We start from the raw sequence: 23595 nt of genomic DNA, 5'->3' as shown, positions 1-23595 counted from the left end.
CAACAGATCAATGACAGTAAAAATAATGATGGCGATCGCTGGCCATGGGATACAGCCAGGATTGGGACCAGATCTGATGGTAAGCCAGTGACATTCAATAGAAATACAATGCAAGCCACATTTACAACCTTAACTGGTTGAGTATCTATATTCCAATAACTAATAAACAGGTGAAATTAATTTCAATAATATTTTTATGGCTTGAATCTCAAATGTCCCCCAAAAGCTAATGTGTCAAAGATTTGGTCTTCAGGTTGGCAGCAGTGTTCAAAGGTGGGGCTTTTGGGACATGATTGGATCATGAGGGCCCTGATCTCATCAATAGATTAACCCATTGATGGATTCATAGTTATATGGTCTATTGGGAGGTTGTAGAAACTTTAGGAGGTGGGGCCTAGTTGGCGCAAAGAGGTCACTGGGGGTGTGGCTTTGAAAATTATATCTTGTTCTTTTTCTCTCTGTATTTCTGTTTCTGTCTCTGTCTCTCTTTCTCTCTCCCACTACGTTCTTCCTCCATTCTCCTTCCTGGCTGCCATGAGGTAAGCAACTTTCCTTTGCCATGACCTTCTACCACAACATTTCTGCCCTACCATAGACATAAAAGCACTAGAATCAGTCAGCCACAGACTAAAACCTCTGAAACTGTGACCCAAGACAAACCTTTCTTCTTTCAAGTTGTATTTCCCAGGTGTTTTGTCACAGAGACAGAAAGCTGAATGACGCAAACATATTTTGTTTAACCCAATATGCCAAAATTTTATCTTTTTAAATATGTAACAAATATCAAAATTACTAGTGGGATATTTAACATACACTAAATACTTAACAATTGGATGTATATTTTATGGCACATCTAAATTTGTATTAGCCAGGTTCCTAAGACACAATTGCTATCAGTGGCTAGTGACTCTTTTATTGGACACAGTAGCTCTTTAGGTTCCTATTTGTGAGCCTTTTTGGCTGTCTAATGAAGCTCAGAGGCTCCTCAGGATGATATGTTTACATGAATAAAATAAAGCATATAGAATTATAAAATAATGAATTATTTTGAAATACAGTAATTTTTTTAAAAAAAATACAAAATTGTGGTATGGCATACACCTACTTCTTCAGTAGAATATTAAATAACACAATCTAGAGGCAGGTATAATAATTATAAGAAACTTTAAACAAAGCACTAAAAAAAAAATATATATATATATATATATAATATTTCCACATACCTAAAGCAACTATCATATTGTGAATATATCTGTGACTTCAAGTGGTAATAAAGTTACAAGTACTACTAACACTGTAGTTTGTTGCCTATATTTATAAATATAATTTATAATTAAGGAAGATACTAAATTTTCTCAGTTAGAGATTGGTAAGAAGTGAACCATAATATTTTTTCATCTGAGTCCATAGACTCTCAATCCAGCCCATGATGCTGATCTACCACACGGGCTTTCACCTTTGCACTCTGCTGCTCCCAAGATGTCATGCTTTCCAGAGAGCTCACAGTTCCAGGGGATACACATGCAGATGCTAAGAAATTACTGCTGCACCTTTAAGAAGCTCCCCACACTTGCCTTCCAACTTTCTTGATACTCTTTCTTCTATCACTTGCTTTTTCTGCTTTCCCACATGCTCTTTAGCATCTTATTATCCTATGAGATACTGAAATGGTATTTAAAGACTAAAACCATTCAACAAATGATAACATGTATCACTGGCCTTTTCCCAGAAATCAAGGCTACAATACTTGCCCCCAAATTGGTGCTTCATTATAGAACACCTGCTAAATACAACCCTCACAGCATATTTAGCACAGTGATCTCTGCTGTCTATGCTTGAGGACATATAAAATATTGTCCTCACAAGTTAAATAAGCTTCTCCAAAGAACTTGTATGTATTGATACCATTTCCAATTGATGGAAAATCCATAAAGAAAGATTTTTTTCATGTTATATACAGTAGAATAGTATTCTGGTCTTAATAACAAATTTCATTTTTTTTAAATTTAATTTTGTCAGGTTCACTAGGTACATTGATTTAATATTATCATATTGATCATGTGACAGTCCTTAACCACTTTGGGGAGCCAGACTCTCCAGAAGCCTTTCTTAATGGTGTCCAGAGCTATAGCCCAGGGGTCATGTTTACAGGATGGACAAGAGTATTAGTTCATCACCTATGCATGAGCTTTCCTGTTCTTGCTCAGAAAAACTGTCTGCTATTAGTAATTAAAAGTGGCATCTGTTTTGTTTTTTCTCCTTGGGAAACATCCATCCCTCAAATTAGGAATTTTCCCTGAGAGGAGCATTAGCAAGAAAATGGCTCGTGATACTTACTAAGTTTCCCTCCTGATCTAGTCTACTGACTTGGATAGATTTGAGAACAGACTGAAAAAGGAAGTCAGTGAACGTGATTCTATACAGAATCTCAGGACCAACTCCCGATAGGGTTAGGGTCCAGTTTTATCAAAGAACCAATTCCTTAATTGTGAGAAACTAACAGTATATTCTCATCATCTTTATTAATATTATTTTAAAATGCCTCTTTATCTTTTCTATTATTGTCAAACTGTCTTCCAGAGCTAGTAGAAAAATTACTCTCAAAATTTAAGACTCTAAATTTGGGGTGCTAGAGCACTTGCCCAGCATGCATGAAGCCACAGGTTTCAACCTCAGCACTGCTTAATAAATAAATATATAAGAGAGAAAGAAAAATAATAAAATTTAATTTTGCTTTGAGTTGTGGAATTAATTTGGTGGGATAAAACCAGGATATTTCGCTAATGAAACAGAATAGGAAAGAATATATTAGAATGTATCTGGCACCAGTAAAGGTGAACACTATTTCATGAAACTTCCATCATATAAATGTATACACATACAAGAAGGCTACGTTGCAATGCATGTAAAATGCATTCTGACTTTGCTGTACTAAAGATCAAACCTAGGCCCTCACGCAAGTGCTCTACCACTAAATCATATTCCTAGCCTGTGCAGTCCATTTCTTATTGTAAGTCATGGTTTTAAAAATTTGAAATGCTCATACATTGCTAGTGAGAATGCAAAAATGACTTAGTGACTATGGAAATAGTTTGGTGGTGTCTCAAAGAGTTAAACATAAAATTACCATATAGTCCTACAATTCAACTCCTTTATGCCCCAAACAAGTACTCAAACAAGTACATACACATTCATAGTAACACCATTCGCACTGCCCAAAATATCCATCCATATATGAAAGAAGGTGGTATAAACAACATGGGATATCATATATCCATGAAGGAATGAAGTTTGGATACATGCTACAATATATGTTCACAATATTATGTTAAATTTAAAAAGTCAGATACAAAAATGTCATTAATTACATAATTCCATCTATGAGTTCTCTGTATAAAACAATCCAGAATTGATAACTTTAGAGACAGAATGCAGACTGGCTGTTTCCAGGGGAGGAGGGAGTATAAAAAATCTGCTTAACTGTTAAGGTGTATTACTTGAGAGTGATGGGAACATGCTGGAGCTAGAGGGAAGAGGTAGTTGTATGACACTGCAAATGTACAACATGCCACTGAGATGTCACTTAAGAGTATGGGCTTAAGCCACCAGATAAATTTTTAAAAGTGTGAAAGCCCTTGGCCCTGGAAGGCTTGTCAATAGGTCCACTTTTCCGTTTGCATCTTGCCCACTTGTGGTGCTACTTCATCTCCACCTAGTGGTGAAGGCAACTTCCATCTGGACTAAGGAAGCCTGCCACTTGTACATCTCAGAGGCTAGCCATTGTATGGCACATCTATTTCTCGAATGTTTAGATAGTGGACAGGATAAACAACAGCCAATTTTAACTTTAGGCAAGAAAGAAGGATGATTTCCAGTCTTGGCACTGGAATATTTGTCAAAAGTCAATGAGTCATTCTGATTTATCTGTCTATAAATGCAAATACTTCCTACTTCAGGTTTTCTATAAAGATTAATAAAAGACAGACAAAGAAATGCACCTAATACAGATGCATCACAAAATCATTCTTCCTGATTTCTAAAGATATTTGGCATGTATTTACAGATATCTTGTTCCATGTTTGTCAAATTGTTTGATGACTCTTCCCTGGGGAATCCCCTACTTCAGACTATCATTAGAAAAAAGAAAAAGACTGTAGGTGTCCAGAGAAAAATAGCAGGGAGCTGGAATGATTATGGAAAGGAGAAGAGGGCACAGGCATCAAACACAGAGCAGAAACTCAATATAATACAAGGCCAAGAGACAAAAGCAGTAAGTGTATAATAGCAGTGAGAGAAGGAAAGGAAAGTTCTACTAGACATTCTGGTGATTACCAAAACTCTTGCCTCAAAATGAAAGAGAGGAGGTGGGGAAGAGGTATCCCAAAAAATATCTAAGGCAAAGTATTTGAATTTTTTGCAAATGAGCTTGTATGAAATAGTCCAACTTCATGTTCTATAAAAATGGGATGGAAGATTGAATTGTGACAGGTAGTTCTATAAAAAAAACACATAAAAGAGATACAAATCAGGGGCTTTTCAAATGATGAGAGCGAAGGGTATAAGCAATTTAAGAAGTAATAAGCAAGTAAGAAAGGAAGAATTAATTTTTATTAATTAATTATTAACTATTATGAAATTAATCTGAAAAAAGTATATTGTAAAATTACCAGAGCAGAAAGTATTGCTACCATGTCAGAATACTCAGGATTTATAAGCAATTCTATAAAATGGTATAATTTGGCATTTGAAAAACACAGGAAACAAAACCAAAACACCATTTTTGTACATAGTAGTCCTCCTATATCTTTGGGGGATATGTTCCAAGACTCCCCTGAAACTGAGGGCAGTATTTTATATTTCTTGGACACGAGTACTACAACAGTCAGTCCCGGACTACTAAGTGACTAATAGGTGGGGAGCATAGATAGCCTGGTTATGCTGGACAAATGGATCATTCATAACCAAGTGGGGCACAGCAAGATGACATGATATTTCATCACACTACTTGGAACAGCATGCAACTTAAAACACATGAATCATTTATTTCTGGAATTTTCTATGTAATATTTTTGGACCACGTTTGATGGTGAGTAATTAAAACTTCAAGTAACTGAAAATGAGGAAAGCAAAATGATAGAAAAGAGGAGACTTTTAGGTAGGATGAGAGGGTCTGCAGGGCAGATGATGAATAGAAAAGAAAAACAGGAACAAGGAAGCAGCCCCTTCACCAGGCCTGGACTGGAGCAAGTGAGCCTCTCTCATTCTGCAGAAGCCACGTTTGCCCTTCTCCAGTCCTCCTACTTCGCTCCACTAATTCTGTTCTCTTCTCAGTGATGACCCTGCCTTCTAGATGGCATCAGATAGTAACTGTGATTTTTCTACCACCAAATCCACAGAGCCACCTTCCCACTCTCTTCTGACACTATTTCTTCCTCTTTCCCAGAGATCTCATTCCCAGAAGTCCCTTGCATCGTAACCTTTCACTTTCTATGAGCGCTTTCCTGTCTTTATGGAAATACATTCATTACCTCTCATCATAAAAGCGAAGAGTAAACAAAACAAAGCTCCCTTTTATTCCACATTTTCTTCCAATTCTTGTTTTGGTACCAGGGATGGAACTCAGGACCTTGAGGATACAAGGCAGACACGACGCCACTGAGCTAAATCCCCAGAAAAGGTAGTAAGGGTTGTTGTTGTTGCTGTTGTTGTTTATTCTCAGTACCAGGGATCAAACTCAGGACCTTGAGCTTGCAAGGCAGGCGTGGCACCCCTGAGCTAAACCCCTGGCCCCCGCCTCAACTTCTTGACTGTCTTTACACACTAACTCCAGTCCCTCCCTCATCTTCTTCAGTCTGCTCCTGGCTTACTTCTTGGCCACAGCCATTTGGAACACTTCTTGGAACTCTTCGCTTCATGTTTCTCCTATGACCTCATATTTTTCTGGATTTCAAGGCTGGCCCCTGCCTACCTCTCCAGTTTCGTCTTGCTCTCTCCCTGCCCCCTACTTCCTCCACTCCTCCACTACCTTATACTCCTCCATATATTCTTATAGGCCCTTTGCTCTGCTCTTAACATGACTAATTCTTGTTTGTCCTTCCATCAGTCTAAGTATTACTTCCTTAAGGTCCTGGATTTAGATCGGATCCTTTCCTTGACTCCTGGATCTAAATCCAGAGCCACTATTAAAATGTCTTATTGTCATATTCAATTTCTTTTCTTTTCTTTTTTGGTACCGGGGATCAAATTCAGGACCTTGTGCTTGTGAGGCAGGCAAAGTGCCACTAAGCTAAATCCCTGGCCCATGTTCAATTTCTTTAATGGTGCTTTCACACTTTTCAGTTATGAACATGTTGTGCATTTTTCACTACACTTTTATACAGACCCCTTAAGACTATTAATTTCACTATGTAGACTCCATATTTATTTTGGTCCCCATTTTATTCCTTGTGTCCTAGGTGAACATAATGACCATAGTGCATGGTGGGCACTCATTAAGTCACTGAATGAACAGCTGTGTGGGTCAATGAATGAGTGAGCAAACACCAGGGAGATGGAGCATGTCATTGATTTCACCGTGGCTGCTTTCAGGCCTTTCATCTTCTCTATGCAAATACTGTTCATATTTTTCCAGGGTCTCAGATATCTGTTGGAACAAAGTCCCATTTTGGCTAAGAGAAGCACCATTGAGAGTAAGCTGGCAGCAAAGGGAAGTGAGAAGCCTAGGAAAATTAGCTGGAAGAGAATAGTCCAGCTTTTCTCAATATCTGATTTATTTCCCTGACACAATCTCCAGCCACAGCAGAGGTCAATATGCTCTTTCCCCAGAAGGCTAATCTTGACCTGAAAAATTGCAGGAGCTAGATGAATGGAAAGAAAGGCACAACATGGGAGGATTGGGGAAAAGAAAAAGAAAGCTCTAAAGATGGCATCAAATCCAGTAGACCTAGGAAGGATGGGTCTTATCAGTTGTCACTGAGTTAAATCCACTTGTAATGTGGATGAAAATCTCAAGCCCAAAATATAAGGGATTTATGCCAGGTATTCATTGGTGGGAGAAGTGGATGAGCTAAAACTCTTTTGCACACATCAGAATGCCTGGTCATCACAAAATGATGGACAGCTGGAACATCCATCCCATCACTTCCTGTATCTTAAAGGAAAGGTTTCTCAGTGGAGATATTTCATATTCATGCCATTCAAAGCTGGGTTTTGGTTCTGCTAAAAACAGCTTACACCAAAGCTATAATATCTCTAATTAGATTCTGAAACTCTTTTTCTACTTAGAAATAACTGGAGGTTTTATAAAGTCCAAGAGGAGGTATCTAACCAGGCTTGACCAGAAGCTGGGAAGGGTGTGGGAGGGAAGGATGGACAAAGGATGGATAACAGGTGCAGGGAACAAGTCAGATAGGAGGAATAACTTACAGATGTGTTCAACCTATGGCTTGTAGGTTGCTGCCTTCTTTTTAAAGAATGTCATAATAAAAATATTTTTTAAAGGAAGTTTTAGCTATATTATATATTTTATATGTAATACAAGACAATTCATCTTCACTCTGTGTGGCTAGGTAAGTAAAAACGTTGGACAAGCCTACAGCACACAGTATAATCATGGTTGACAATAATAAGTTGAGTATTTTAAAACAGCTACACAGTAGACAGGATTTTGAATGCTCCCCACATAAAGATATGATAAATGTGTAGGTGACAGAATTGCCAATTACCCCAAACTGATCACCACACATTGTATACATGTATTGAAATGTCACATTGTACCCTATAAACATGTAGAATTATGTGTCCAAGATAATACACTGGGGATGTAGCTTAGTGGTAGAACACTTGTCTAGAATGTACAAGGCCCTATATTCAATCCCCAGCACCACAAAAGCAAAAAAATCCAAAATAATAATAAAGCCTTAACTTAAAAATTTGACCTTTATCCTTTAAAACAACACTGCTAAGGACCTGTTGATCTCAATGTTGACAGAAGGGAAGGGCACTCCTGGCTGCTCTTGGTCAGTAACGCTGGGAGAAGCAGCTTTAAGGACTTAGTGGCACCTTATTTCTTTTAAAAAAAGACATAACCCACCCATGCCACATTTAGTTACTTAACTTTCCTCCTTACAACCACATTTCTCAAATCTCTTCATGGAGGTCTACATCCATATGTAAACCTTTTTATATTCTATTGTCCATCTTGACCTGTCTCCTGGGATACCTGAAATTCAACATGCCTAAGTCTAGCTCACCACTTTTCTAAGTTCCTATCTTCTCTTTTACTTCCTGAATGAGATGACCACTTATTAAGTCAGCCAGGTTAGAAATCCAGAGTTCCCTTCTTTCTACTCTTGGCCACTCCTTGTATCCTCTCATCCTCATTCCTGCTAGCACTGTCTAATTAAGGTACTTGTCATTGGATATCTACTCAATGCAATAGTCTTCTTCCTGGTCTGACTTCCATAACGCTGCCAGAGCGTTCGATTGCTGTCCATTACTCTTGAGATAATGCCCAATCTTTGGTTGCCATACAAGACCCCTTCCTCCTTCTCTAACCTCTTGCAATCCTGTGCTTCAGCCACAGGAAATTGTCTTCAGGGATTCCAAAGCATTGCCCTGTCCTATACTGTTACATTATATGGTATTTGCATTGTGCATCTGGTTTTCTTTTTTCCTCTTAATTCCAACTGGAAACCCCCACCCATATTCTGAGAAGCACTCATTGACTTCCATAGGTGAAGTAAAATATCTTCTGCTGGGCTTTAGTAGCACCTGCATATGGTCTTATAATTACTAGTTCTGTTCCTTCACTAAATTGTGAGAGCCTTGGAAGAAGTGAAGGCTGTGCCCCTTGTTTCTAAATTACCAGTATCTACAGTACTGGGTGCCACATAATAGATTCTAAAAAATGCTGGCTGAATAAATAATTACTACCAATAATAATAATAATAATTTAAATTTAAGCATGTGGTTTATTTTTTTAGTTGACCCCAGGGGCAAAGGGTGTGATAACATCCCTTTTAATACATTAACTATATGTAAAATATATTCTAATATACATCTGCTAAGTGATTTTCTGCAGTAATGTACACAAACAAGCGAAAGGAGAATTGTTTCATACAAATCAAAGACTAAAAATCACACGACAGTATGCAATATCTCATTTTTATTAAAATACCCATCGATCTCCAGTACTGCAAAAACAAAAACAAAAAACAAATAAAATATCCAATCCAAAACATGTAGCTTCTAGAGATTAATTTTGAAATTTCTGCCATTATCGCAAAATTTCCTTAAATGCCATATGTTCAACCTTCAGAAAACAAGGATGCTGGATGTGGCCCATAAAATCTTACAATGCTCTCCACATTCTTGAATGGCAGGCCCAATTGTACTGGAATATGCTTACCTAGGTGATTATTCACAAAGAATCAATTCTAACTAAGAATGACATTGATATCTTACTCCTCTGAGGCTTTCTTCTCCAAAAAGGAGCTAAATAATCAATATACCTTCACATCACATGAAGGTCTGCAATGTCCTTGAATTTCACGGATGGAGAAACTGAGGCAATTAAGTGAGACGGTTATGATCAAAGGATCAGTCTAAATATTGTTCTTGTTTCTATAAACCTTCGTGTGAGGAACAACTAAGGTTTTGTTGGTGGTATCTCAGAGAATTTAACCATGAAACAGTTACAGTTTTATTCATTTGCTCTGGAGTAGCTGCTCTTCTTGAACTGAAAGTCTGGGGTGCCCTCGCTGGTACCTGGCAGTCTGGGACCTGCACAGGCCAAAGCAAAGGTACATGTACACTCTGCTCCTGTACACTCTGCTCTGTACACTCTGCTCCTGCTTGAGCTGCTGTGCGGGGCCTGACACACATAAATACTTGAAAGCACAGATGCATTTGCTTTGTGACTGAAAAATTCCTGACATTTTTCAGGAAGGTTAGTGCCTAGGAGCTCAGGGCAGACCAAACATGCCTGAAATAAGACTGGCCTCAGGAGACAAACTCATCCTGGTTTCACTTATTAAATCCTCTGCCACCATGAGAAAGCTCCTACATTTGTTAAATGTAGGATTGGGGAAAACTGTAAAGACTCAAGAGTTTTATTCAGGTTTCAAACTATGTCAGGCCCTTATTCAACTCCTGTGCTTTACTTGGGGGATGAAAATAATAGCACTTGTAGGATGGATTGCTAATAATAGATTGGATAATAGACTACAAAGGGGTTTTATATCCGGTAGACTATCAACTCAAAATCTTACATTTAATCTTCAAAAAGTATACCTCAACTTCTTTCCTTATTTCATGAAACATACACACACACACACACACACACACACACACACACCAGATTAACTTCTTAGCCAATTAAGAATACAGAGTTGGTATAAAAACAACAACAAAATACCCTTTTCATATGTACTTTTTATTAACAACAACAACAACAAAAATAGGGCAAGTCTAGCAGAGAATAATCAGATTCTTTGCTAGACTTGGTGAAATATGAGCAATGAAAATAAGCACTGGCTCAAGGCCAGCCACAGGGGCCTGTTTGCTATTTTTGAAGAAGCTGAGTCTAGGGCCTTTGCACTTGCTCCTCCTCCTGCCTAAACCCCCTCTCCCAAGATACCCACACAATTTGACCCTTCTCTCATTCCCCCACTCCACCTATTAACAAGATCTTCCCTGACCATCACATCAGACTTAAAATTTTGTTCTCTATCATTATAACTTCCTTTCCTTGCTTCATCTTATTCAAAGCATGTTTCACTCTCTGGTTCGTTTGTTTTGTTTTCTTAAATTCTTTTATTGGTACATTGTAGGTATACAACACAATTACAGTTCCCATTGGGAATTGTACCTTTACATAATGCATCTTGGTTCTTATTTTTTCCCCATTCCTAGCCCTCCCTTCACCCGCTCCACCCTTCCCTATTTACAAAGACTTTATTTCCATTTTTTCCATTTCTCATCATTTTTCCTTTCCCTTCTTTCTTTTCCCCTGGCCTTGCTCTCTGAATAATATCTATTTATATGTTTGTAGTTTGTCTCATCTCCACCAAAATATAAAATTTGCAAGGCAAGGGACATTGTCTATTTTATTCCTTGCTGAAATTCTAGTACCCAGAAAATGCCTGGCATGTGATAGGTGCACAGGGAATACTAAGTGAATCAATACATGAATGAACTGTAAAGACTCAGACTTTTGTTGCAATTTAGTTTGTTCTCTGTCTATTGTGTAATGTAATGTGCCAAATTGGCATGTACACAAATGCCAAGTGATATCTACATAAATAAACACTTACAATAGTACCTCTCTGGACACAAACCCTAACAGGTGATGATCTAGCTAAATTAAAGGCTGGGTTTGATTATCTCCAAGACCATTTCATTTTCTCCACTTCTCTCTGACATAGCTTCTGGGCAGGTAATCTTGTGATGGTCAATGTTGAAGTGATTGCTGCGTGATAATGCTTAATCCCTAGTTTTCTGAATTTGATTAAATATTCCTATTCTAAACAGAGTCAGTTCAGTGGATTGCTAGCCAGACATCTGGAGTACCTTTTACCCAAACATTGGATGCAATAGCAGAAAACAAATGAAAGGGTTACCTGTATGGGAGATCAGGTTGAATCAGGGCAGTGAGTAAAGAACTGACCATTAAGCCAAGGATGACAGCGGAAAGAGAGAAGACATTCTGGAGCTGTTCTGAGCAAATTCTGGCCCTGGACAAACATCATTTCAGGATTCTGGAGTGGAATTGTGTGGGCAGGTGAGGGCCATTTAAAAGGAGCTGGTGGACATTGCTTTGAGCCCTGGCACTGTGAAATGCAGGCATTTGGTTTAGCAAATGGTGTCCTTTCTGGTTAGATGAAAAACAATTTTTGTTTCCCTATATCAAAACTGAAACACTTCAAATGGATTTGACCTTTAAGAATCATCAGGCAGACAACTTGAAAGGCCTTTTGGTGATATATGTGACACATCCAGAAGAACATTTAAGACTCAGCTTGTGATATAGAAAACTTAGCAGTGGGCAGCTTTAATCTTTTTTTTTTTTTTTAAGAGTCCTGATTTGTATATAATGGCTATACCTTCAGCTCTGTGTAACTAATGGATTCTATTGTTAGTTCTGCTACAATAATGGTACTGTTCTGACTTGTTAGGCATTTTAATTAATGATTTGGATGAAGCCAGAGGTGTCAGATTATCATCTTTAGGAATAAAGTAAAAGGCAGGGGCACTAAATATAATAAAAGACCTCCAGATCTCTTATAAATGGATGGAGCAGAGTGGAATAATATGTCAAATATAAAAAAACAATATTTTATTTCAGGATAAATGTTAAACTGTATACTTTGTCTCCACCAAAAAACTATCAAAAGATGCCTCATATTATTTATATGTTCATTCATTTCATAGGACTATAATATATTTGTTTACTGATAAACTTCAATGATATATTTTAAGCTCCCAAAAAGGCAAGGCCAATGTCTACTTGATGCTCTGCTGAATACCCAATGTCTGTGACTAGCAAGAGGCAGGTAGTCAGGACACATTTACTAAATGAAAAAAAGAAATGAATGAATAAAGTATGCAAAGATGGGGAAAGACTTAAGTAACCTAAGTGTTTAATAATTGGGGTTTCTTGTTGAATATAAACTTAACATTAGTCAACAATGCTGGGATTACGGAAGGTAATTTAGATGTCTAGAACATGGAATGGGATTATCCTGCCTGATTCCTCCCACAGAATTATCCTTTTTTCCCCCTCTATGTTCCAACTGAGGAGGAATGTATGTTAGACTGGATTGTGTACTCTAAAATTCATATGTTAAGTCTTAACCCCAGTACTCAGAATGTGATTGTTTCTGGGGCCATTAAAGACATAAGCAGGGCCGGGGATTTAGCGCAGTGGCTCTGGCGCCTGTCTTGCAAGCGCAAGGTCTGGAGTTCGATTCCCAGTACCAAAAGAAAAAAGAAAAAAAAAAAAAGACATAAGCAAGTTAGTCTTGAGTCATTAGGGTAGGCCCCAATCCAATAGGCCTGAAATCCTTACAAGAGGAGATTAGGACATTGACACATGCAGAGAGACAACCTTGTGAAGACACAGGGAGGAAATGACCATCTATAAGCTAAGGAGGGAGGCCTCAGAAGAAACCAACCCTGCCACCACACTGATCTTGAACTTTGATCATCAAGAACCATGAGGAAATAAATGTCTGGTGTTTAAGCCACAGTCTGTGGTACTCTGTTACAGCCCTGCTGTAACAGCATATAGGAGGAGCAGCCTAGCCAAATAAGAGTGAATAGCTTGAAAATGAAGTGACTCGAGAGGACAAGAAAAACTTTCTTTAAATACTTAAATAGTCATTATGTGGAAGAAAATAAAAGGGAAAACTTTGTGACAAAAGGAGATATCTGAAAATGGAATGAATGCTAATGTATTATATAATTTGTTTACTAATTGAACTTAATAGTTATTGTCTGACACCCCTAATTTGCTGTAAGCTCCATAAGATTGGGCACATAGTAGATGTTCAGGAAATATATTCAGTGGGTTAATGTCTGGGGATAATAAGTCCTGTCACAAGGGCATATAAGTAGAAGTGGCACATATCTACCATGAGCATGTCAATGAGAAGTCTCTAGCAGAGGGCACATGGTCAGGCTACTTCAAGGACCTCTTCCAATGCTGAAATTTTATTCTAATTTTACTTTGATTGATGAATGAAATGGGCATTCCTCACAAAAAAGGTCCACATTAAAATATTTGTTCTCCTCTGGAGATTCTAGTCAAAGTAGCAGGGCCACATACCTATATTTTGTATTTCTCCAGTCTGAATGTACTGTCTTCCCACTGTTCCTCCTAACACAAGGGAAAATAAATTTCAAGAAACATTTATTGTAAATTGTCTTCTTAAAAGCCAGCTCTTTTCATTTTTTAAAAAATAAAGGATAGACATTCCTTCTGGTTCCAGTTTGGTTTCTTATTGTCTGTTAATTTAGATCGTTAGTTCTAAGAGCAAAAGACTGTGAAGACTTAATAAATGTCTAATGATGAATAATTAATAATATTAAAAATTATCATCATCTTTTTATACTCCCAAGAGGAGCAACAGATGGTGAATTCTGGCTGTGCCTATTTCTAGCTGTGCCTGTGCCTGCCCATAGATCTTAAAAGAAGTCAGCATCCAAAGAACAGAGTGAAACTCACAGGAATCTCATGAATTTTCCTGTTGTTATTCCAAAGGTTTTTTTGGCACTGATTCTGTGCCAGCAGATGAGTCTGTATACTTTGTCACAGCAACCCAGTTTTTAAAAAATCATCAGAAGATCTTAGAGATTAAAAAATAAAAAGGCTTGTCCTTGAATGTGAAAGAGTCAGAGGGACAGGACACCCTGCTACTTCCGCTCCATGGAAGAATGAGTACCAACATCAGTGTCAAGAGTTTAGGCTTTTCACATAGCTCAGAAATACCAAACATGACAGTGTTTAGGTAACTGAAAAGTGCAAACATTTTCTGTAAATACAATTTCTGCTTCATAACTCACTTTGGCAGATGTTTAACATTTGTCTGTCCCCATAAACTTTATTTCCAACTTGTTAAAATTCTACTGTGTGCCAAGAGCAATACTACATATGGATCCAAGGCAGCAACTTCTTCAACTCAACATGTGCATAGGTTTGCAGAACCTTTGTTCCTACTGTACCCGTACTTCCAAAATATTTATCCTTATAGGGAATGTTATCACTCGAAAAGGAACCAGAAACTATTATTATTGGTAGCAGTCAGATTTTTAAAAAACTTGGAAATGAAATAGATGGTGAGAAACCAAACATGTTTATAATAACAGGAAGCAGTGATCAATACTAAAAGATACAGACTGTGTTGAATAAATCCTAACCATCAAATTTCCCACAACTCTCACAGCTCACTGTGAGCATGAAGGCACTGGACAAAACGTAAGAAAAACAAAAGGGAGTGGCTATGAACAGCATCTGTTTCACATTTCTCCTTATCTTTGGACAGGCAGCTCTACGTCATGTCATCATTGTACCCAGTAGTTTTCAAACTGTTGGATGAATCCTGTTTTAAGGTGTATTTGAAGGAAAGGATTATCTTGCCAGATTACAAAGGCCAGAGGCAGCATAGGCATGGTGGAAACACCACTTGATTTGGATGATAAGGATCTAAGATCAAGTCCAAACTCACCAATTAATCAACTAGTAGTTGAGTCACTTACCTCTCCTGTTCTTCAGTTCCTGCCTATATAAAAACAGAACATTAATAACAAATACCATGTAGGCCTGCAGAAAAGATAGAAAGAGTATATGTGTACACTTTGGACGCGTCACATTGTTAATCCTCATAACTCCATGAAATTGGCATACTATTATTTTATTGATGAAGAAACTGAAGTTTAGAGAATTCATTGTCACTTATAATAAATACTTGCTTGCTTTCATAGTTCCTTGACTAAACACAAACTGGACCTAAATGTGACAGGCTTATATAGCTAAAATCCAATAGAAGATATGCATTGAATACTTTCTATTGCTTTATAATGGACTATTTTATATGTTTTTGCACTTAATCCACAAATGTGTGTATGTTTATGAATGAGGTATTACACCCATTTTAAAGATGGGAAAACTGAAGTCCATCAGGGCTAAGTTATTGACTGAAGTGGTATAGCTCTAAGTACTTTTGACTTCAACACAAGCTTTGCTCAGCACATAGTCTTCTTTCATATGTTCTTCTCTATTCTAAGGTTAGTTAACTAGATGATGGCAGTAAAAAAATCATAAAATAAAACAACGAAAGATAACATTTTCTCTTATCTATTTTTTATTTTAAATTTCTCTTATCTAATTCTTGCCTTGGGATATTTGTTTAACATGACTACTAAATACTCAATATAAAATCTGACCATGAACATTTCATTTTTACTGATGCAAATAAATTAAAAAAACAAACCTCTGATACGATTTTTTTTTTAAAAAAAGCAATACATAATTAACTTCAGATTTTTTAAGGTAATTCTGGTCAAAATGAAATAATCTTTCAGTTTGGTCTCTACTCAGGCAAACAACTTCCCGTACAAATAATCTCTTCCTTCTACACACCATCACCTCTGGCTACTGCTCCTTGCCTCCCTTCCACATCTATCATGTTAAATGCCACCTCTCAATCTATGTTACATTTCCTTCCCTTCACCTAGGATATGAGCTCCTTACTAGGTCACTGAAATCCTATCCATCACTTAACATGATGGTCATGTGTTAATATTCCATGAGCCTTCTGATTCCTGCTGACTTACAATCTCTTCTCCAGTCTCTTACTGTATTAAATGACATCATTATTCCAGATGGCACTTGTTTATTAGCTTTAATGTTTCTAGATATATAGTCTATCTCTCCAAGCAAATAACATCCTGGGAATGGAGATTTTCTTTATTGTTTTTCTCTACATTACTGTACCCAAGATGTTCTTGATATTTTTGTAATCACAGATTTTTTTAAAAGAAGAAAAATCCACAGTTCTATAAATGTTGCTAACATCTTTCCTTATAAATAATATTAATAAAAATTCAATTTTTTATTTTCTACATTTGTACAATTCAGCATTTAATAACTTAATAGTAAAATGAGTCTGGTAAAAATGGTGTGTATTACTAACGAAAGTGACATTGGTTCCTTTGAAAATAGGGTATTCATTCTCAAGTCACTATTAGATTGGTAGATAGCTTACTGAGCACTAATTAAATGCCTGACATTGTGTTGGGCCCTCTGGTGATCTTGACCCTCAATAAGCCTACATTCTAGTAGCAAGACAATGGTCATTATTACAAATGATGATAGCTATCATGTAGATTTCTATAATAATCATACTTTAATAAAATAGAATCGTATTTATTACCACACACCTTCAATGTTCTACAAGAGTGATTCTCATTGGATAGGCTTTTCAAAATTGTGGGGTGTTTTGGTCATCCAGTGATGGGGGAAATTGCTCCTAACATTTCATGGGCAGGACGTTGAAATGCTCCATACCCAGAAAAATGTGGAGCCCTCTTGCACAATGAAGCATTGTCCTATTCAACTTTGAACCACTCCCCCAATATCTATATAGATGAAAAACTCAAGTCTAATGATCTAAGTCTGGAAACTCTTTTACACAGAAACAAACCACTTTTTGCACAAGATTAATATCTAAATTTTCAAGGCATGCAACTCGTATATAAGATGAGGAAAGGATGCACTTTGTTCTGACTCAAGCTTTAACAGTAACTGATCGCCAGTTTGGAAAATTATAATGTTAAAGGCAATGGCACACCAGGTCCACATCTGTGTCAGTCTGCTTTGGGTTGGGGGGCACATTCATGGTGGCTTTGCACAAAGTGTGCATATCCAACTATGACAGCACGTCAATAAAGAATTCAGTGTTCAAGTATTGATGTGCTGACATTCAGAATAGTTTATCATTGATTACTGTCTTTACTACTCTCTTTTATACTATAGATAGGTATTTGAATATAATTTTTTTAAAGTTATATGTACAGGTGAGTTACACTGTCTTTGGATTTCATTTCAGGATAATAAATGAAAAAGGAGCTAAGTCTAATGGGTGGAAATTCTCTATCTAGGCTCTTCAAAGCAATTTAATAACAAAGCTCCTAAAGAAGCTACTAGAGTCAGCCTGAGAGGAATGAAAACACTCAATCAAGAGAGAAGTCACAGAGTAAGAAGGCCATTTATCCTAATAAGACATATTTATTAAACAATGGATATGGGCCGGGGATTTAGCTCAGTGGTTCCAGTGCCTGCCTAGCAAACACAAGGTCCCAAGTTCGATCCCCGGTACCAAAGAAACAAAACCAAACCTAAACAATGGATACCCACACAGGTGTAAAATAGACCCCTGCCTTCAGGAACTTGCAACATAACTGAATACGAAAATACAATATGGAGGTTCTTGAAAAGCAGGAGTGCTGCAGACATTAAATAAAATGGATTTGATAGAGAAGGCATACATGTTTCATCAGATTTTCAGAGCTATACCTGCCAATGAGCCCCAGGCTGGTTCATTCATGCAGAGAAGTGATTCAGGCTGAATCATGGTGACAGGGAAAGAACAAGTTAGTAACATTTATGGGACAGATTCACTGAGAGGGGAGGGTGATAAGGGACAATGACTGATTTTATGTCAATATCAAAGTTAAAATAATATTATGTAAAAAAATCATATTATTTATATTATCTATATTTATAGATTTATTTTGGGAAGTTTCAGAATTCTATTTTAAAACAATTTTACACTAAGAAAAAGAACTATGTTGTAAGTATTGAATGAGTAAATTTTTGTCTTAAATGTTTGCATGGTGATTATCTTGAGGTACATAATTTTGAAATTAAGGATTAATATATGATGTGAACAGGGAAGTTTAAGCAGGAATTGAGTAATAGTAAAGTTCAAGGCATTTTATTATTTATTTATTTATTTGGTACAGGGTATCAAACTTGGGACCTTGCGCTTGCGAGGCCGGCAGCGGAACCACTGAGCTAAATCCCCAGCCCTATTCTTCCTACTCTTTTTTTTTTTTTTTTTGGTACCGGGGATCAAACTTGGGTCCTTGTGCTTGCGCAGCAGGTGACGAAACCACTGAGCTAAATCCCTGGCCCCTTCTCCTACTCTTAACCTCCGTTGTTCCTAGAATTCATTCTTCCATCTTAGAGAACACAAACTTGGTGTATCACATATCTAACAGATTAGGAGTTACAATATTTCCCTTATATCATTTGGAGGTCCTATATCATCCCTGTATCATACTCCCTATGCCAAACCACTCTGCTTAAACTGGCAGGGCAAAAATCACTTCACTTCCTCCCCAAAACACACCAAGTCTTGAGGTCATGGGATCCAGGTAAAGGAATGCAAAGCAGGATAAAGGTGTGGCAGGGGCTCTGGCCCTCCCCGACCAACACTGGAGTCTCTTCTTGCTGTCACCCTGTGCTCACAGTGTGAAAGACTTGGGTCCTTTCCAATTGCTCCTGGGTGGAGAAGCAGAGCATTCTGGAATCCACAATTTTGGGATGACTCAGGACTCCTTCAAATCAGGACCCAAGCAACAAGACACAGCCTCAGGGAGTTTATCTTCCTTTCAGCTGTGTTAAGTGACATCTAGTGGCAGCAATTCATAAAATCCCCAAAGGAGAGGCAAGTTTGTAGCTGCTGACCTACATAAGATCATCCAGGCCGTGAATCCTGGAGGACAATGTCAGAGTCCAAATTTATGCATCTGTGCTAAGGGCCACCTTCCCCTCTTTGTGAAGGATATCATTCCTGAAGAACTTTATATTTACAATGCATTTTCTTGTAGTTAGTATTATACACATTTAACAATCCTGTGAGGTGCTGCTTACATGATTAAAATTACATTTACATGATTAAAATTACATTTTCATGAAAAAAATCTCTTTAATTCTTTCACTTTCTCTTTACAAGTGATAATTTTAGTTTTTGTTCCCCCAAAGATACCCTAACCTTATTCTTGCAATCTCTGTATGATGGCATGTCCCACGATCATGTTAGTTGGCAAAAATGACTTTAAACCTTGGAGATTCTCAGGTGGGCATGATCTAATTATGTGAGTCCTAAAAAGCAGAGCTTGCTCTGGCTGATGGAGAGATCCTATACACCACCATCTCCTACATGCCCCTGCCATCTGAAAAGGAAGGCAGGCAGGCAGCCTAGAAGGCTGAATTGTTTGTGTTCCCCCACACCCAAATTCATATGTTTAAGCCATCATATCCAGTGTGATGGTATTTTGAGATGGGGCCTTTGAGAGGTCAATAGGATCAGATGAAGGCATAAGGTTTAGGTCCTAATCTGACAGGATTAGTTCTCTTATAACAGGTACCAGACAGTGCTCCAGTACTTGCTTATATTCTCTCTCTCTCCCTTTGCTGCTCCTGCTCCTGTTTCTGCTCCTGCTCCAGCTCCCTCTCCTTCTTTTCTCTGTGAAGAGACAGTAAGATAGGAGCCATCTGCAAGCAAGAAAGAGAGCCCTTGGCAGGCAGTACCCACTCATGCTGGCAATCTGATCATGCACTTCCAATCACCAGAACTGTAAGAAAATAAGTGTTTTATTATTTAAGCCACATAGTCTGTGGTACTGTTAAGGCAACTAAGCAGGAGAGCACAGCTGCCAGCCAAAAAGAAAACAAGGACTTTGGTAATTTTTTTTTTTTTTTTTTTTGGTGCTGGGGATTGAACCTGGGTCCTTGCACTTGTGCAGCAGGCAGCGAAACCACTGAGCTAAATCCCCAGCCAGGACCTTAGTGCTTTAGTTTTTTTGTTTTTGTTTTGGTACCGGGATCAAACTCGGGTCCTTGTGCTTGCACAGCAGGCACAGAACCACTGAGGTAAATCCCTGGCCCAACCTTAGTACTTTAATGATAAAAATCTGGATTCTGGCAACACCCTAAAGGAGCCTGGAACTGGTTTCTTTGCCAGAGCCTTCAGGTAAGAGCCCATCTTGGCCAAAACCTTGATTTGGCCTTGAGGGCCCCTGAGCAGAGGATCAAGCTTCAACCTGTGCCTGGATTCCTGACTCAAGAAAACTGAGATAAGAAGTGGGTGTGGTTCACAATTCTAAATTAGTGATTTGTCATGTAGTAAATGAAAACCAGTATAGACAGTTACCAAATTTTTGTGTTATCCCCAAGTACGAGTCTTCATTAGTATTTCACTTACACAAACACCATCTTATCTTTTTGTTTTATTTTACTTTTATTAGTGCATGTTCGCAGTACATAACGTTTACATTCTTTGTGAGTACATAACGTTTACATTCTTTGTGTATAGTTGGTACGTGTACATAACACATCTTTTTTTTTTTTTTTTTTTTTGGTGGTGGTGGGGGATCGAACTCCGGTCCTTGCACTTGCACAGCAGGTGGTGAAACCACTGAGCTAAATCCCTGGCCCATACATAACACATCTTAATTCTTGTTTCATTCCTCTTCCCTTCTGCCCCCCATCTCTTGATCCCCTTCCCATTTGAGAAAGATCTATCTCCCCACTTCCTGTTATCTATCTTTTATACAACCTTATCTTATCCTGGTCTAAACTCTACTCTGAGCTATTTACCCCTTTTCTCTCCTGAGTTATCCCAGTGCCTGCTCATTAACTTCATGCCCTCTCATATCTTTTATTTGGATTTTCACATGGCCTCTGTCTTCTAGGATCCCTATGCTTTTCTGTAATCCTAGGCAACACTATCAGATTCAATTTCTTGATATCGTGGTTCCAAATACAGTGGACCCTTGACTTACAAACTCATTTCATTTGGGAGGACTGGTTGTAACTCAAATTGGTCAATTGAAGGCTCAGGCTCCTCTGCACAGCCTTTAAAGTCTCTCTCCTGTACAAAGGTAGATCTCAGTGTCCTTAGACACTGGCCCAGGATTTCTCAACCCCACACAGTAAAGGATGTTTTAATGTTCCTTCCAGAATTCTTTAAGGGTTAAATCTGTGTCTGAGACCATTTGGAAGCACAAGGGGTAAGCATTCGGGACATAACTCAAGACTTTGGTCCTAAGCTAAAATTAAAATTCTGGTTTTAACTCAAGTCATTCGTATGTCAGGCTGGTCATAACATAAGGGTCCACTGTACTGTTCTCTGAATAATGACAGGAGTGAAGTTTTAACCATTCCAGGGCACAAAGAAGTTTTCAAAAAAAAGTGGTTTATAAGACCAGATATATTACATTTTAGGAGTTTTATTCAAACTTTTTGGGGTAAGATGCACTTTTTCTATGAAATGACCATTATGGTGGTAGCAGATGGCAGCACAAATGGTCACAAATTCATTCCTTTACAACATGATCTAGACGCTACTTCTATGAGGATGAAGAATCTATTTATCCACCTCTCAGATCTGGGCTTTGCCTGTGTGAATTGCTTGGGCCAATGGAACTTAGCAAACATGAAGTAAGGGTTTGCAGTGATGGCAGACCTTTTAGAGCTTTCAATGATACAAACAGCCCACTGTCACATGCATGCTTTAGGTTTGCCACAACTGGGCTAGGGCATTGGGATTCTCTCTCTTACTACTGGGAATCCTTTGGTCAACAGGGAATGAATAAGCCCCAGCTGGCTTCTTGGGATTATAGACCCTGTGGAGACAGGCCCCGGACATCTATGTTGCACAAACTGATGGTGCAGGTATGTGAGGAAGAATGTCCTGGACTGTCCGGACCTGGGTCCCTCATAAAAGCATGGCCCATTACAATAACTGAGCTGCTTTAAGCCACTACATTTGAGGTGGTTCCTTAGGCCGCAAGCTGATACAACAGAAGAAACTGGTTTACAGTAGTTTTTTTTTTTTTAATGCTCTTAGAAAACTAAAACATGAGTAAACTAGTCTAAATTACAAGTCTTTGTAATTTTTCTAAATGTGTAACTAGCCCCGGGAAGTTTTAAAAATCTTGGAACTACTGCCTTAACCCTAAGGTCCAAAAATGTCTTTATATTGCTAAAAAGGCTATGTAAATTGCTGCACAGAGGACAATTTGGATGACCTGTTACAGAGGGAGACTTTTCTGCTTGATAAATGATAGCTGGTTAGGGAAAAAGAGCAAAAGACAAGCAGAGGGCTGAGTGGATAAAACTGTGTCTAGACGGGTGAAAGGCATGTTTCGGGGCAGCAGAGCTGAGGCTAAAGAATTTTTCTATCAAGAAAACCAGGGACCTGTCGGAAAACTTCATTAACAGATCTATCTTCTTGTTGCTTTCTGGTTACAACTCCTCTTGGGCCTTTGCTCTTTGAACTTCCGGAATAATATTTTACTTTGTCCCAAAGATTCTACTTAACATTCCTGCCCACTTGCTACTTGTACTTCTAGGTTTGACATCCCTTAATCTGCTACTTAACATTGGTGAACTGGAAGATATACTTATTCTCTGGACAATAATGCCAGAGGGTGAGAGTCTTATTATAGAACTTATGGAGTACTAGTGGTTGGATGTAGAGGGTACCTAGAGGGAACCAGTCTGTAGCTACCCTCTGATCAAGGACAGTGTGGTGGCCCTTGTATCATACAGTGATAATAGAATTAGCTTAGGGGCATACGAATATCACTTTCATGTAAAATGAATATCTTAGTTGTTTGTTTAATCATATTTTCCTGATGTTTATTGGGTCAATTTTTTTAATAAGTTGCCAATTCTACCAAATTTGAAACAACAGATTTGCAAAAATACAGGAACAGACTTGCTATTTGGGGAATAGGTATATATGGACCAATCTTCCTGGTAGAAACAGTTTACACTTTCTGGAGAAGGTATTAAAAACATTTTAAGTATATCAGTAAATCAGTAGGACAGTAAATCATTCTTGATCCTATAACCTAAATGAAAGAACTCAGAGTTCACCCAGAGGCCCTAGCTTTCTTTCTGAGAGCACTTACTAAACTGTGTAACTTTAATAGTACTTTTCATGACCATTCAGGGTGAGGTGAAAAGCCTAGAGACTGACCCCAGTGGGAGAAGAGTCTAATAATAGTCTCCAGCACTGA

General features: G+C 38.0%; 1 protein-coding gene across 4 annotated transcripts in view; it reads right to left on the bottom strand.

The window, feature by feature from the left end:
* The window catches only part of Fry (FRY microtubule binding protein), a 475943-nt gene that overhangs the window by 295729 nt on the left and 156619 nt on the right, over nt 1-23595 (bottom strand). The gene's annotated exons all lie outside the window — the stretch shown is intronic.

This window comes from Heterocephalus glaber, unplaced genomic scaffold (genome assembly GCF_053883595.1).
Source record: "Heterocephalus glaber isolate CG9 unplaced genomic scaffold, H.glaber_assembly_v1.0 deba00001720, whole genome shotgun sequence".
Taxonomy (NCBI): Eukaryota; Metazoa; Chordata; class Mammalia; order Rodentia; family Bathyergidae; genus Heterocephalus; species Heterocephalus glaber.
Note: the sequence above shows the minus strand (reverse complement) of the source record. Positions and strands in the feature narration are given on the sequence as shown.